The sequence below is a fragment of the Phyllostomus hastatus genome, unplaced genomic scaffold (genome assembly GCF_019186645.2).
Source record: "Phyllostomus hastatus isolate PE091 unplaced genomic scaffold, TTU_PhHast_1.1 phas_contig_210, whole genome shotgun sequence".
Lineage (NCBI taxonomy): Eukaryota > Metazoa > Chordata > Mammalia > Chiroptera > Phyllostomidae > Phyllostomus > Phyllostomus hastatus.
The window spans coordinates 28,869,530-28,885,272 of NW_025333737.1; the positions used below are offsets into that span (position 1 = coordinate 28,869,530).

The 15,743-nt window shown below is 54.8% G+C and overlaps 2 pseudogenes; both read left to right on the top strand.

Moving 5' to 3' along the window:
• Positions 1-5,226: 5,226 nt before the first annotated feature.
• Positions 5,227-7,315, top strand: LOC123817180 (annotated as a pseudogene).
• Positions 7,316-9,641: 2,326 nt separating this feature from the next.
• LOC123817181 lies at positions 9,642-13,145 on the top strand (annotated as a pseudogene).
• The last annotated feature ends 2,598 nt before the right edge of the window (positions 13,146-15,743 follow it).

The window sequence follows — 15,743 nt, forward strand, 5'->3', positions numbered from 1 at the left end:
GAAATAAAATCCCTGCCACTGTGTGTTTGTACGTGCGTTGGGGCGGGAGAGGGAGCGAAGAAACCTCCCCAGCCCCCTCTGCTCCCTCTCTTCAGGGAAAGCCTCTCTCAGCAGCTCTTCTCGCTCCCTCCCCAAACTCCGGCCCCCCACCCAGAAACAGCATAGGCTGTGCCGGGACTGGGTACCATTGCTCAGATTTAAGGTGCAGGTGGGGAAGAGCGCCGGACTGGGAGTCAGAGCCTGTGTCCTCGGCTGCCCTGCCTCACCTGGTGTCCCCGGTCAGCATACCTGCTTTCTGGGTTCTGGGTTCCTGCTCTGTAACTGATGGTGCTGGATGAGCTTTCCCCATTACTCTTAGCACTGTGGGGCTCCTCCACAAGATCCAGGAATACAGTGGGGGGCACTTCAGGTTATTTCCTGCACTTGGAACAGACACCTGAGAGGAGCTAATGACTCCTTGTGTGACCTTGACTGGTCACTTAAACCAGCCTGAGCCCTTCCCCTGCACACTCACTCAGGTATTTGTGGGTGCTCACGAGGGTGAAGTCTGCACTGAAAGGGTCCCGCCCTGGCTGGTGTGGCTCATGGACTGAGCTCCAGCCTGCAAACCAAGGGGTCGCTGGTTAGATTCCCAGTCAGGGCACGTGCCCGGCTTGTGGCTGGGTCCTTGTGGTGGGGCAGGGGCAGCGTGCAGGAGGCAACCACGCATTGATGTTTCTCTCACTCTCTCCCTGCCTTCCCCTCTCTCTAAAAATAAATGAATAAAATCTTTTTAAAGAAAGGGTCCAGAGACTGCCCAGATTTCCATGAAAGAGGCACCTTAGCAGCCCCGCCATGCTATCCTGTGCCAGAGGCCAGCTGCATACCACATGCCTTCCACGATGACCCCCCTCCCCATGACACTGGAGGGTCCTGCAAACCTCTCCTCACCTTGTACCCAGAGGCAACTTAGGGGAGAAGCCATGGTGTCTCCTGGGGAAGAGGTGGGGGGCGAGGTCCCTGCTTCCTCCTCTCTCACACCCGCTCGGTTCCCTTTGCTCTCCCTTGCTTTTAAGGGACCAAGCTCCCACTCCCACCGAGTCCCCCTTTCCCTGGGAAACACGGGCTGCGTGAGCGAAAGCAAGGGGCCCTCTCCCCGCTGGAGCGCCCCTCCTCCTGACCTCACTTCCTAGAGCACCCCTTCCTCAAGGGACCCCACCTTCCAGGCAGAGTGGGGTTTGCTGGGAGAGCCCTCCCTGTAGGAGACAACCCCCACACGTTTTGGAGGAGATACAGGAGCTCCGGGAAGGAAGGGGGTCACTGCAGAAACCCTGGAGGCCCAGGCCTCCTTCAGGTGTCCTTTCAGGAGGAGACATTGGCCAGCCGGCATGGCCTGATTTGACTTTGTGGCTTCTCGGCCCCTAGGTCTGCCCTGGGGGAGGGGCCAGGGGACTGGGGGGCCGAAGGGAAAAAGGTGAAGCAGGAGCGAGAGCCGAGAGAAGCAGCAGAAGCAGGGAGGGAAGTGACTGTGACCTTTATTGGGCACCTACTGTGTGCCAGGCTGTGGGCTCTGTCCCAGTTTTACCTGGATTACCTCATCCAGCTCTCGCCCTGGCCCGTGCCAGGTTATCTATCCTGCTCCGACAGAGGAGGAAACTGAGACTCAGAGGTGTTATGTAAGTTGCCCAAGGTCACACAGCTTGTCAGGAGTGGAAGCCAGGATCCCAGCCCAGGTCTGTCTGCCTCCAGTGGGTTCTCTCTGTTGTCAGAAAGTGCTGAAAGTCCTCCCCCCGGAAGAGCAGGTCTGGGGCTGGGGTTTTCAGTCCGAGGCTCCCCAGAGGCAACTCTATTGTCATCTGCCCTCCGCCTCCTCACCCATCTGCCAAGCAAGTCGCAGGTGAGCCCCCTGCCAAGGCCCCTGCCCCAGCCCCAGGTGCTAGCCCGGCTTCGCTGGGCTCTCTGCCTCTCCCTGGTGCCCCCAAGGTGGCTCTGAGGTCACCCCACACCCCGATGCCTTCAAATCTGCATCTCCAGATTGCAGAATGCAAAGGAAAAAGCAGGAGGAGACAGGAGGTCACTTGAAGGTTGGAAGCAGGGGCTCCAATGATCTTGGGCAGAGGATTGGGGGTCCTGGTTATCTCCTCCAGCTCAAACGAACCCGTTCCCTAACCCCCACCCCGTGCCCTGAGAGGCATCCGGAGCTTTGCTTAGTTAATGAAATACAAAAGAAGGAATCGGGGTGGGGGTGGATGGAGAGCTCTGGAAAGCGAGGGAGAGAGGAAAAGTTGGGTCTCTTCCAAAGAGTTAATGTTCCACAGTATGATCGATTAGGTGTCAGATGTAATTTCAAACCAATACAAGATGAATGGCATAATTTTCCCTCTCTCATTTTAGACAGAATTAAGAATCCATTAGCTAACACAAATTTTTGGCAAGTTTAATAGGATCTCAAATCTACATTCAGAGGAAACGCTCCCCAAAGCATGTTCAAGCTCTCACTCCTCGGGCCCCTGGCCTCCAACGTCCTCCCGACCCTCACAGGCCCTCTGTTGTCTGTCCCCCACATGCAGCCCCCCCTCCCTTCCCTTGGTCCCCCTATGTACTCCTCCTCCTCGACCCGGCCCAAGATTAACTGGCCTGACCCCATTCACAAAGGCTGGGCCTGCCCACCATTGTCTTCCAGTGTCAAAGGGTGGGGGGAAGGGGTGGAGGGGCTGGCAGTGGGCCCAGGAAAGGGGGCAGGTTGCTGAATTGGCCCCAGGCTCCAGACAAACCCTAGGGAAAGGGGTGAATTGATTGGGGCTTTGGGGCTGTTTGAGTCTCAGCCACTCCTCAGCTTCACCCCCAGAAGGGTTCTTGTTCTCAGACAAAGCATTACCTAGTTCATAAGGGAGACTCAAACGCCCTTCTTCCCCTTACATGTACATGTGCTCACACAGTGAGCCTGAGAGAGGGGAAGAATGGCTATAGATCCATTTTATAGATGAGGAAATCGAGGCTCAGCGGGGGTTGATTGGAGTCAGCTGGGTCCCAGGGTGGACCTTGGCTCTGCTACTTGCTTGCTTACTGGGGCCCTAAGGCATTCACCTCCAGGCCTCAAATTTCTCATCTGTAAAATGGGAAGAACATTAGTACCAGCTCATAGGGTTATCCTAAGGGACAAATGAGAAAGCTCTGGAAAAAGGAGAACCTGCATGACCATCCATCCAGGCCAAGGTGCCAAATGTCCACTCTGCACCAGCCTCGGGAATCAGCATCAGCCCCTACCCTCCAGGCACACAGCGTGTTAGGGAGACAAACACTCAAACTGAGCCCTGCCCCGGGTTGGGGGGGGGGCGTAGGGCAGGGGGCCGGGGGAGAAGCAGGTATAATAAATATGGCAGCTTACCCTTACTGGGCACTCACCCTGGACCAAGTGTGGGAGTGAATTTTTTGCATAGCATAACTCATGTACTCCTCACACCCCTGTCAGACAGATACTGCTATTTTCACCCCACTTTCCACATCAGGAAACTGAGGCACAGACAGATGAAGTGTGTTACCTGAGGTTACCTGGCTAGGTAGGGAGTGGCAGAGTTAGAATTCCAACCCAGGCAGCCTGGGCCTACGGCTTTTAACCTGACACCAAGCAGAGGTAAACGCTGGGGGCGTGGAACACCAGGATGTGACCGACCCTGCTCTGGGGTCTGGGAAGGCTTTGCTGAGGACAGAGGCTTGAATAAGGTCTTAACGGATGAGTAGGAGTTTACCAGGTGAGCAAGGAGAGAAGGAGCATCCTCGGCGGTGAGAACAGCACGTGCAAAGGCACCAAAAGAAGTAAGTCTCTGTGTAGGGGACGGATGCACTGCGCCGACCAGAACACGGGGTTCGGGTGGAGGACGGCAGGAGACAAGGCTGGATGGGGGGGCCAGGGGCTTCATTCTCACAGCCCTGCTCTGAACATCGGGAAGTCTAACTCCTTTAGACGGCCTTGCCTGCCACGCTCGGGAGAAGGTCATGAGTGCAAAGTTCATGAAGAGGTGATTCAGACTAGGGGGTGGAGGTTGCCGTTTCAAGTGGGAGGTTCGGGTAGGCCTCGTTTGGAAGGGCAGCATTCGAGTGAAGACGGGCAGGGGTGAAGACACCGCAGTGTGGCTGTCAGGGAGCAGCCACTGAACAGGCTGTCGGGTAGGCCCGACCCGGGATAGCAGCAGCAGGCGGGGTCTCCGTGGGAGTGGAGGGGAGCACAGATGGGGCCCCATCGGCCTCTGTACACACTTCCATTTCCTCGGGAGTAAAACGAGGAGCCCTGGCCAAATTTCCAGTGGAGGGAAAACACGACCAGACAGATGTTTCAAAGGCTCACTGTAGCTCCTACAGGAAGATGGGACTGGGGCTGGAGGAGGGGAGTGGGGAAGAGTCGGCGGAAGGAGCAGGGAGATCAGGTAGTTGCTGAATCTAACCGAGTCTCAATTTTCTCATCTGTCAAATGGGAATACAAATGCGTCCCAGGAGATATCCAAGAAAAGATTTGTGTGCGTATCCCAGCCTTCAGCAGATGAGATTCAATGAAGTCTTGTTGAATGAAAAAAATGAATGGTTGTCATTCCACGCCCCACTTATGTACATAACTCGCACCCCTAAGCCCCAAAACAGCTCCTTGCAAGCTTCTGGAAACCACCAAACCTGGATTCTCATTTTGATTAGCCACTCTTTTTCATCAGTAAAGTGAGGATAATCATACCTATTCCCCAAGATAATTGTAAAGATTAAATAAAATAACGTGTCTAATCCTGCACCCCCAACTGGAAGCTACTAGCCACATGTGGCTATTTAAATTTAAATTAATTAAAATAAAATAAAATTTAAAATCCATTTCCTCAGTTACAGCCACATTTCAAATGCTTAATAACCTCATATTGGCTAATGACTACCACACTGAACAGAGCAGAAATAGAACATTTCTATCATTGCAGAAAGTTCTGTCTGGCGGTGCTAGTCTAAATCACTTAACTCAGAGCCTGGCCCAAGTTGTATGCAAAGTAAGCGAACACCATCATTCTGGGAGGACTTAAGGTGGTAAGACTGTTTTTTCTTTTGATAGCCTGCCAAAGAGCATCCCTCTGATGGTCTCCAGGGTTCAGCAACTAAGTGGGGTGGGGGGTGGGGGAGAGTCAGGGGCCGGCAGGGCCTGGCAGAAGGAGAGAAGGAGGAGGGACAAGTCTACAGGTGAGGGAGGTGGTGCTGGGGATTGCACAGCAGGTAGAGATGAGTGCAGTGTGTGTCTCAGGCAGGAAGAAAAAGAAGACCAAGTAGGAAAAGGGTGCCCAGGAGCTGGACCCTAGGGTGCGTCTCCATCGTCTGCACCTAGAGAAGGGTGCCACTTTTGAAATCCTTGATGTCAATGTCTTTGTTATTGAGTTTGTTCATCATTTATTCGCACAATATTTGTTTATTGAGCATCAGGATGCACCTGCTCCTGTCCTAGGTGCTGAGAGTGCTGTTATAAATAAAGTCCCACCCACAGGAAGCTTATATGAATATGGGGGTAGGGTAGTAGACAGTGAACATAATGAATGTGTAACATACACAGCATGGTACATAATGGTAGGTACTAAACAGAAAAATAAAGCAAAGGAGAGGAGAAGAGGTGCAGTTTTGGATGGGCACCCAGGAGAAGCTTCTTAGACTAGGTGACATTTTATTTTGGTTGCCAAGTGACGAGGGGGCTTGGGGGGCATGGGGGGCATGGGAAGGGACTGCTAATGGGTACAGGTTTCTTTCTGGGGTGGTGAAAGGTTCAAAATTGATTGTGGTAATGGTCACGTAGCTTTGCATATACTAAAAAAAACATTGAATTGTACACTTTAAATGAGCAAATTAAATCTTTTTAAAAATTTATTTATTAAATGTATTGGGGCACCATTGGTTAATAAAATTATATAGGTTTCAGGTGTACTAGTCTATATTAATCATCTACATATTGTATTGCGTGTTCAGAATGACAGCTTTTTTTTTTAATCCTCACTTGAGGACATTTGTTTCACTGTTTTTAGAGAGACAGGTAGAGAAACAGCGATGTGAGAGAAAAACATCAATCTGTTGTGTCTTGCATGCTCCCATAGTGGGGACAGAACCCTCAACCAAGGCGTGTTCCCTGACCAGGAATCGAACTCACAACCTTTCAGATTATGAGATGATGGTCTAACCAACCGAGCCACACTGGCCAGGGCCAGAATTATATCTTAATAAAGCTGTTGTTTTGCCTTTTGGCTCTCTGAGCAGCACCACGGTGGTGAGCAAGAACAAGCGCCTTAGGAAAGGCGGCAAAAAGGGAGCCAAGAAGAAAGTGGTGGGTCCATGTTCTAAGAAAGATTGGTGTGATATGAAAGCGCCAGCTATGTTCAATATAAGAAGTACTGGAAAACCACCGGTCATGAGACCTCAAAGGGCCAAAATCACATCTGATGGTCTCAAGGGTCACTTTTTGAAGTGAGCCTCACTGATCCGCAGAATGATGAAGCTGCATTTAGGAAATTCAGGCTAGTTACTGGGGACGGTCAGGGCAAAAGCTGCCCGACTTATCTCCATGCCATAGACCTTACCCAGGACAAAATGTGCTCGTGGTCAAAAACTGACAGACCATGGCTGAAGCTCACATTGATGTTAAGACTACTGATGGGTCTTTGCTTCTGTCCTGTGTTGCATCTGTTCTGTGTTGGTTTTACTGAAAAACACAGCGATCAGATGCAGAAGACCTCCTCTGCTCAGCGTCAGCAGGCCCATCCAGTCTGGAAGAAAATGGTGGAAATTGTGACCCGAGAGGTGCAGACAAATGACTTGAAAGAAGGGGTCAAGCCCTGACCGGTGTGGCTCCATTGGTTGGGTGTTGTCCTCACAAAGTGAAAGGTCCCGGGTTCGATTCCCCGTCAGGGCACATGCCTAGGTTGCAGGTTCGTCCTGAGGTCAGAGTGAGTATGAAGGGCAACTGATGGATGTTTCTCTCTCACATCGATGTTTCCTTCTCTTTGTCCCTCCCTTCCTCTCTCTTTATAAATAAATAAGTAAATAAATAAATAGATAGTAAAAAAGAAGGAAAGAAGTAGTCGATAAACTGGTTCCAGATAGCACTGGAAAAGTCATAGAAAAGCCTTGCCGATCTATTTTATCTGCTCCATGACGTCCTTGTTAGGAAAGTCAAAACGCTGAAGAAGCCCAGGTTTGAATGGAGAACACGCACAGAGCTTCGCGGTGAAGGTCGCAGCTCCTCACCCACTGCAAAAGCTGCTGGGGAGGGGGAGGTGCTCAAGTTGATTGAGCTGATGGATACCAGCCCCCAGTCCAAGAATCTATTTAAAATTCAGACATTTAATGGTGGCAAATAAAAAATTTTATTTGTGGTTTTAATAATAATAATGATGATGATGATGATGATGATGATAAATGGAGCCCTGGCTGGCGTAGCTCAGTGGATTAAGTGTGGGCTTCGAACTCAAGTGTCGCAAGTTCAATTCCCAGTCAGGGCACATGCCTGGGTTGCAGGCCATGACCCCAAGCAACTGCACATTAATGTTTCTCTCTATCTCCCTCCCTTCCCTCTCTAAAAATAAATAAATAAAATCTTAAAAAAATAATAATAATAATAATGGAGCTGTTATTTTTAGAAACCACTCTGGCTGCTGTACCAAAAACAGACTGAAGGGGACCAAAGGCGGAACCCGTGGTCGTCCAGGAGACAGCCCTGGCAGCTAGGCCCAGGGTGGCAGCAGGGGGCTGATGGGAAGAGCTCAGATTCTGGATTTATTCTGAAGGGAGAGCAGACAAACATGCTTCTGAATCAGGTGCGGGGTGTTAAAGAGCATTGTCAAGGATGACCCCAGAGTTTGGGGCTTCGGAAACCCGAAGCGCAGAGGAACTGGAGTCCTGGGAAGGGAGGGGGGCTGGCCTGAGGGCCACGGTCACCAGGGGCAGCGCTGGGGCTCTGGAGAGAGAAAACGTTATGAGTTAGGTTCCAGCACATTGGCCTTCTGGTCTGGACTCTAACCCTGCCATTTTGCAGACTTCTCACAGCGTCGGTCTCCTCAGCCTGTCTTCGGGGAGCTGCGAAGACTGATTGGGACAGACCTGACTCACTGAAGGTGCTGGGAAAACAGTTGTTCCTTCTCTGTCTCCTTCTTGCCTGACCTTCCGCCCGAGCCAGCGCTGAGCCAGGAGCCCGGGAGAGGGGAACACTGACACCCTGGGCCAGAAGGAGTGCGGGGCCGGGGTCTGGCCACTGCCCCCAGCTGTCTGGGTACTGCCCCCAGCTGTCTGGGCCCTGCAGTGGAAAGAGAAGGCAGGCGACATGCGAAGCCCCTGAGCCCGAGCTGCGGGCAGCCTGGGTCCTGCGCCCCTGCATCCCCGGGGCAGGAGGACTGGCGCCTGCGCATGAGGGGCTGGCAGAGGGCGATCTCTGAGTCAGTTCTCCCCAAACCAGTGGGAGATTCTAGGAAGTCTTTAATTACCGCCTGAGAGTGGATGCTAGGTTAATTCGATGATTCGAAAGGTATGTTTTTCAATTACATTTAACGGAAAGATTTATAGTCAAGTAAAATATAATTAGTAGGCTGCCGGCAGACAGGCCTCCTGAGAGAGAGAAAGAGAGATGAGACAGACCCCTGATGGAGCAGGTTGTAGCCCAGGCTGCGGACCGCTCGCTGTCCCCCTCCCCATCTCGAAGACGTCAAAACACTCATTAACTCAGCCATTCAAACGCATTGAGTAAGTACCTCCTCCATACCGGGCACAGCATTGTCCATGGGGACAGAACAAATGCGGTGGTCCCTACCTTCAGAGAGCTTACAGCCCAGCAGGAGAGGCAGGCAAATAACAAGCCAACAGTTAAGTCAAGTGCTGCAAAGGAAACGACAGGCTGAACTGGAGCATAACCGGAAGCCCTCTTTGGATAAAGGCGTCAGAAAAGATTTATCATCGGGGTGAGGGGTCAGACTGAGGACTGAGGGATGAAAAGGATTCATCCAAGACAAGGACGGGAGGGAGGCGTGGGGATTGTCTGGGCCGAGACAGCAGCCCAGTCCCCGGGGTGGGGAGGTGATCTCGGTGTTCGCGGAGTGGAAGGAAAGGCCAGGGAGGCTGGGGCTCGGAGAGGGAGAGGCAGAAGCTGACCCTGGGGAGGGAGGCAGGGACTGGATCCAGCTGGAAAGGAGTAGGATTTTCATCTGCGTGCCAAGGAGGCCGGCCAGTGCAGAGCTTACCCAGGAAGTGAAAGGCATGGCTTATTTTTTTATTTTAATTTTTTGGCACAGCTTATATTTTTAAAAGCTTACCCTCGATGCTGGGGGAGAATGAATCAGGGGGACAAGGCGGCGGGAGGTCACAGCAGAGACTCAGATGGGAGGCGATGTGATCTGGATTAGGGGAAGGTGTTGAGAAAGGAGAGAGGAGCCTGGACTTGGGTCCCGCACCGGAGAGAGAATCCGTGGGTCTCAGTGACAGAGTCAATATGGACAGCGAGGGCCACGGAGAACTCCGGGCGGATGCCCACGGTGTTGGCTTGAGCAACCGACTTGGTGCTGCCATCTATGGAAATGGGGAAGCCAAGAGAAGAAACAGCTGGGGAGACACGTGGATAAAGTGTTCAGACTTACGCCCCACCCAGACCTGGTGGAGCAGGAGGCACCATCATGGGCGGTGACATCTCCCACAGCAAAGACCAAAAGTTTCCTCGCAATGAGCCTAAGAGCCGGGATGACTACCCAAGGCTGTTGGTCGAGCTGTACAGGTTTCTAGCCGGTTGCACCCACTCCACCTTCAGGCAAGTGGTGCTGAAGAGGTTGTTCGTTCATGAGTCCCACCCATGGGCCACCTCTGTCCCTTTCCCCGATGTTCCGGAAGACGAAGCTTCCTGGGCAGGAGGGCAAAGCCGCTGCAGCTGTAGGGACTACAACCCATGACGATGACCTGCATGTGCAGAAGGTGCCCCACTAAAGGAGTGTGCACTTGGTGTGAGCAGCTGCCCCCAGGCATCCTCAAGGCCAGGGGCAAGATCCTCACCTTCGACCAGCTGGCCCTGGACTCCTGCAAGGGCGATGGTGGCCCTATCCTACTTTCTGGTCCTCAAAAGGGCCCAGAGGTGTACAGACATTTTGGCCAGGCCCCCGCTGGAAGCCCTCACAACCACACCAAAGCCTGTGTAAGCTCCAAGGGCTGGAAGTTCAAGCCATGGCTACCAAAACCAACCCCAGATCCTACCTTGTTACTAACAAGTTTTGCCCTGGCTGGCATGGCTCAGTGGCGTGAGTGCTGGACTGTGAACCAGAAGGTCGCCCCTTGGGTTCCTGGTCAGGGCACACGCCTGGGTTGGGGGCTAGGCGGTAAGAGGCAAGCGATCGATGTTTCCCTCCTCCTCTTTCTCCCCGCCTTCTCTTCTCTCTAAAAATACATAAATACAATCTTTTAAAATTTTTGGATGTTGAAAAAAATAGAGTTCAGACTTGGAATGGAGACCCTCTCGGGGCTTCCCTGGCCCTGAGGGATGGAGATGAGGATGCCCCGCCACAAGAGGGGGCTCTCTCACCGCCCCACTCCTGCTTCCCAGTTTGCCCTTCAGCTTGTTTACTTGTTAACTTCCACTCTTCCTGCTGCACGTGGGAGCGCTTGCCTCTTGGGGATTTAACTTGCCTCTTGGGCAGTTAAAGGATTTAAAGAAACCCTTTAACTGCCCAAATCCCTGAAATTCTGCCACTGCATCCATACTACACACCTGTCACTGAGCATCCAGCCTGGGTCAGATACCGTGCTGGAAATACGTTGTTTCATCTAATCCTGCTCACCGCTCTTTCCGTTGTGTTAATGTAACAGTATTAATAGTGACCAGTCGATGACAGCTCTGTGCAGCTAGCCACTTTACAGATATGGTCCTATCTAAATCTCACTGAGGAATGCCCAGCCCAGGGTCCCAGGGCCCATTAGTATCGAGACAGGGCCCCAGGACACAAGACTCTCTGAGGGGGGGGAGGGCCCCATGGGGAGGCGGAGGGAGGGGCCATTGGACGCCTTTCCATCTCCCACGCAGTCTTTTCTGGATGAAGTGCAGAGGCAGCATTCTGTCCCTAGATGTCCCTGGGTGCTGAGGGCAGGCACTCCTGACCACAGCCCCAGGCCCTGCATGGTGCTAGGGAGACCTGCCCACTTGCTGGTAGTGGGGGACAGTTGTCACAGAAGCCACCAGTCCCCTAGACTGGTTGCCTGGCACCCCAGGAAGGAAGTGCCCACCCACAAAGTGAGTGAAGGGGTGATTCTGGCCCCTCCTGTCCCGTGAGACAAAGGGGGGATTCCCGCCTCCCCCATCCTCTGAGGATGGCTTCGGTGTTTGTGTGTGTGTGTGCATCTGTGCAGGAACTGGTGTGCAAAAGGTGGTGTGCAAACCAGAAAGGCCTGCCCCTGGTGCATTTCCCTCAGGATATATCTGTGTGAGGGGACGGCTTTGTGGCTGTCTGGGCCCTCACAAAGGCAGGTGACTTGTACATTTCTTCCTGCGTGTGCCTGTGAGTGGGGTTCACACAGGGTGGGAGGGGCTCTGAGCTCTGCTCCTCACCTCTCCTTGCCTGTCTCCAGCTCCCCGCACCACCCCCTCCCCCCCATGCCGGGCAGAATGCCCTCAGCCTGTGCCGGCTGGCACACATGCCACATGGTGCCTGGCGCGTCTGGGCAAGGATGACGCCCCCAGGCCCGGCTGGGATACTAAGCCACCCGCTGCCTCCCCCACCTCCAGAACGGAGCGTCCTCATCCTGTCCCCTTTCTCAGCCAGGGACACAGGGAGCAGGCAGGGACACAGCACAGACAGATACACACAGATGCAACCCGAGACACCCACAGGCTGTGCCCCGGAGAGACACAGACACAGGCTATCTCACAGGCTCTGCTTCTCTCTCTCTCTCTCTCTCTCACACACACACACACACACACACACTCATGCACCCAAAGAAGCCCCTGGGCAGTCACTGCTTGCACAGATCCCAGCAGAAGCAGACCTTGGGCTCCCCGCCCCCACTGGCATACCTGCTCGTGGTGCTGAACCAGACCCCGTCCTCCTTACAGAAGGTCGAGACCCAGGATGGGTGGTACACAAGAAAGAAGGAAGGAAGGAGAGAGAAGGGAGGGTGGGAGAAATCCACAGATCAAGGTGGGGGGAGGCGAGAGAGAGAGACAGAGAGACAGAGAGAGAGAGAGAGAGAGAGAGAGAGGGAGAAGAGGATGCCAAGGGGAACTAAGGAATGTCTGAACAAGAGGAGGTGAGGATGGGAGGTAATCTCAGCCCCCCATCCTTGCCAAAAAGCAGGCTCAAACTCAAGGATTCATCCATCTTTGCCCTTCAGGGCCCCACATGGGAAGCGTTTGCAAGGAGCCACAGCAGCTGAGGGTCTGGGATGTGTGGTGCCTGGTGGCCTGCAGCTGCCCCTTCTAGGTGCCTCCTTGTCCTGGCGGACCCTAGAATAGCAGGGGAAGGAGACAGATGCCAGGCAAGCCCCATCAGGACCTGCAAACAGCTCCCATCTGACGTCTCTTCCCCGTTCGTGTGGGACAAGTGTGTGGCGGTGCTGATCGGGGTCTGTTCTCGGATTGCAGGGATTTGGTGGCTGCTTAGCGCTTATCCACAAGATTAAATCGTGGGTTCCTATCTCCCTCTCTTGAGAGGAAAACTTCCCTCAGGTGGGGTTGCCTAGTAGGAAAGGCTGTCCCGCCATGAGCCCGTTAGTTGCGAAGTTTATGAAACATGAGTAGTAGCCACTTTCCAGATGGGGGCGTCCCCCAAAGGGCTTGTCATATAGCGTGGCAAGCAGGGATAAAGGGGAGGATGAGGGAGAGCAGAAAGAGAAAAGGGGAGGAGAAAGAACTGCAAAGACGGATGAAAGAAGGAAGGGAAGAGGAAAGAATCTGGAGAAAGAGGAAGGAGGGGGTGGACATGCAGATGGCAGCAGCCAGAGAGGGCGTGAGGCCCCCAAACAGACCCCAGTGTCCAGAGAAAGGTCAGGAGAAATACGCCAGGTGGAGCAAATTGCTTCCTTGATCCTTTTAGGGGCCCAGATTGCCCTGGGAGGCCAGCCTGGGCCTGCGGCTGTTCACGACAACATCCTCCACCCAGAACTCTGGGCAGAAGGACTACGTGGGCCAGCAGGTGCCCTAGCAAAGAAGGGGGGCCTCAGACACAGTCACGTCTGTGTCTGTGGTTTCCTCGCGGGTGGGATGGGAAGAGCGGCTGCCTTTTGGGGGTTTCCACCTCTTTGTATATTGGCAAGGGCGGGACGAGAAACCACACGAGTGGGTGTTCAGTGGGGATTAGATGCTGGATTGACTGAGGGTGGGAATCAGGCATAGGAACAAGAGAGGCATGAGGAGTGGAGTGAGTGGGAAAGAAAGATAGGGGTGCTCTTTAAAAATCAGGGCCTCGTAATTAGTGTCCCTCTCTCTCTCTCTCTCTCTCTCTCTCTCTCTCTCTCTCTATCTCTCTCTCTCTGTCTCTCCCTCTCTCTCTTACTTTGTACCAAAAAGAAGAGGCCAAGCCTAGGATACAGGCTGGGTGTGCGCGCCCCAGTGCCTTGGCCTGTGGTATAATGAGAACCACAACTTCATAGCGTGGTGGTGATGATCACCAGCTTACGGAAAACGCTTAAGCCCGTCACTGATACAGAATAAGCTCCCAATACAAGTTAGCTTCCATGTTGCCGCATTTTGGTCTTGCACTGGATCAGCTGGGAACTGTTTCTTCACGTTTAACTAAAACTTCTTTTTTGGAGTACAGAGTGGGAATCCCACCGTAAAGAAAGCAACAGGGTCTAGGGAACAAGACACCCCCCAGGGGCTGCCAAGGATGTCTCCCTGGGCTCCTGAAAAAGCTGGACCCGGGACCCACACCTGTGCCTTCCTGCCCAGACCGGAGCCTCGGTACTCCGCCCGAGTCAGTGCACGTGTGAACACGTGAGTCATTTCCTCCGGGCTGCCCTTCCAGCCCCAGGCCCTTCCCCTTCTCCACCTATCTTTCTGCTCCTCCCTTGTCTCTCCCTTCTCAGGAATCTAGTTGGGAGGGAAGGAATTCCCTCACCGCTTAGAGGGGACGGGTGGCCCCACCCTGCGCAGGCATAAGGGAGGGTCTCGGTCTGCAGGTCGAGGAAGCACGTGGGGGCTGGCACAGGAGGGGTGGGGGGTGGCAGGGCAGCCCCCATGTCCTCCCATTCCCCCCAGCTCCTGTCTCATCACTGTCACCATTCAATCATAGCAGATGGGCTGCAGCTGTGAGCGCCAGCCCGGCACACAGACTGGTCCGTGCCACTTGGGAGAGAAGGAAGAGAAGGGGAGGGAGGGAAGGAGGAGGAATGAAGGGAGGAGGCGGAGAGGAAGGGGAAGAAGAGGAGGAGGAGGAAGAGGAAGAGAATGGAGGAAGAGAGGACCGGTGAGAAGAGAGAGGAGACTTGGTACCTTTCTCGCCTCCCTCCTCCCAGCAGGAGAGCAGAGGCCAGGGCTGGGCTCACGAGCTGGGCAGTGGCAGGCGAGATGGGCATATGCCCTTGATTACTACCAGGACCACAGGCCAAGCCTCCACAGCCGCCACAGCCTCATAAATCAGTTTTTAAGTAGCAACCACATGGACATTTCCCAGCTGAGAGGCCTGGCCTCTGTCGGCCCAGCTAGGGCAGCCCTGGTGGTGGCGCAGGTGCCAAGCCGGGCCACGGAACGGGGAGTGGTCATCCGGGCTCGGTGGGAAGTGGGGTTGGGTCTTGTTCTGGCCAAACTTGGGGGCAGGGGCTCCTGCCAATGGGGACGAGGTGAAAAGGTGACAAGTGGCTGGCAGCGGGTTCAGAGCCCCCTGTTGGGGCCCCTAGACCCGGTCCATTTCCCTGGGGAGAGCCGCTTGCGGATGAGGATGAGGGAGGCTGGGGTTGCCCCTGGAACCCCCTCCCCGCGGGCCCCTCCCGTCAAGGTCAGAGTCTAGGTGACAGCGAGGGCAGTGCGGCCTGTGCACTTGGGCTTCCGCACGCGCTCCCAGCTGGGGGGGTGGGGGGCAGGAAGGAAACTCCCCAGTACACAGCCCAGGCCCAGCACAGATCCAGCATCCGGAAAAGCTGCTCGAATGAATGAGTGACTGCATGTGAGGGGGCCCCGTTACGTGCGTTCACAGGGGAGGAGGCTTTCTATCCGAGTGTGTGTGACCGCGGAGTCTGGGTGCGTGTGTGCGGGGGTTGCCCGCGGGTGCTCGGGGGAGGTCTGTTCTGACACGCGCCCCTCCACGCCTTCCTTTTTAGCGTCTCTGCGCCACACACCCCTCCTCTGAGCCCCGACTCTTCCCTTCCGAAGGCCCACCCGCAGGACCGCACCTCCTGAACGCCACACCCCAAGCCCGGCCCCTCGCTCGGCGTCCCCTCCGCCCTGCCCCGCCGGCCGGCCGAGGTGGCTGGGGCAGGGAACGGGGCGGGGTGAGGGAGTCCCGCCCCGGGAACTGCGGGCAGAGCCAGCGGGGTGAGGGCGCCCAGCCTCCTCGAGCCCGGTGTCTCCTCCCTGGGTGAACAGATGTCTCGGAATTTTAGATGTGCTCTCCGCCCCTCCTCGCAATAACCCCCTCCCTCCCCACCCCCCAGCTGGCACTGGCTGTGGCATGGCGCCCTCCCCCTCCCCCGTCTCCGATCGCGGAGCCAGCTGATGGATCAGGGAGCGCGCCTGGGCCAAGAGGCGGGGGAGGCCCGCGGGGTGGGCCCGCTCCCGGAGGCTCCCGGTGCGGAGAGAGCCGCGT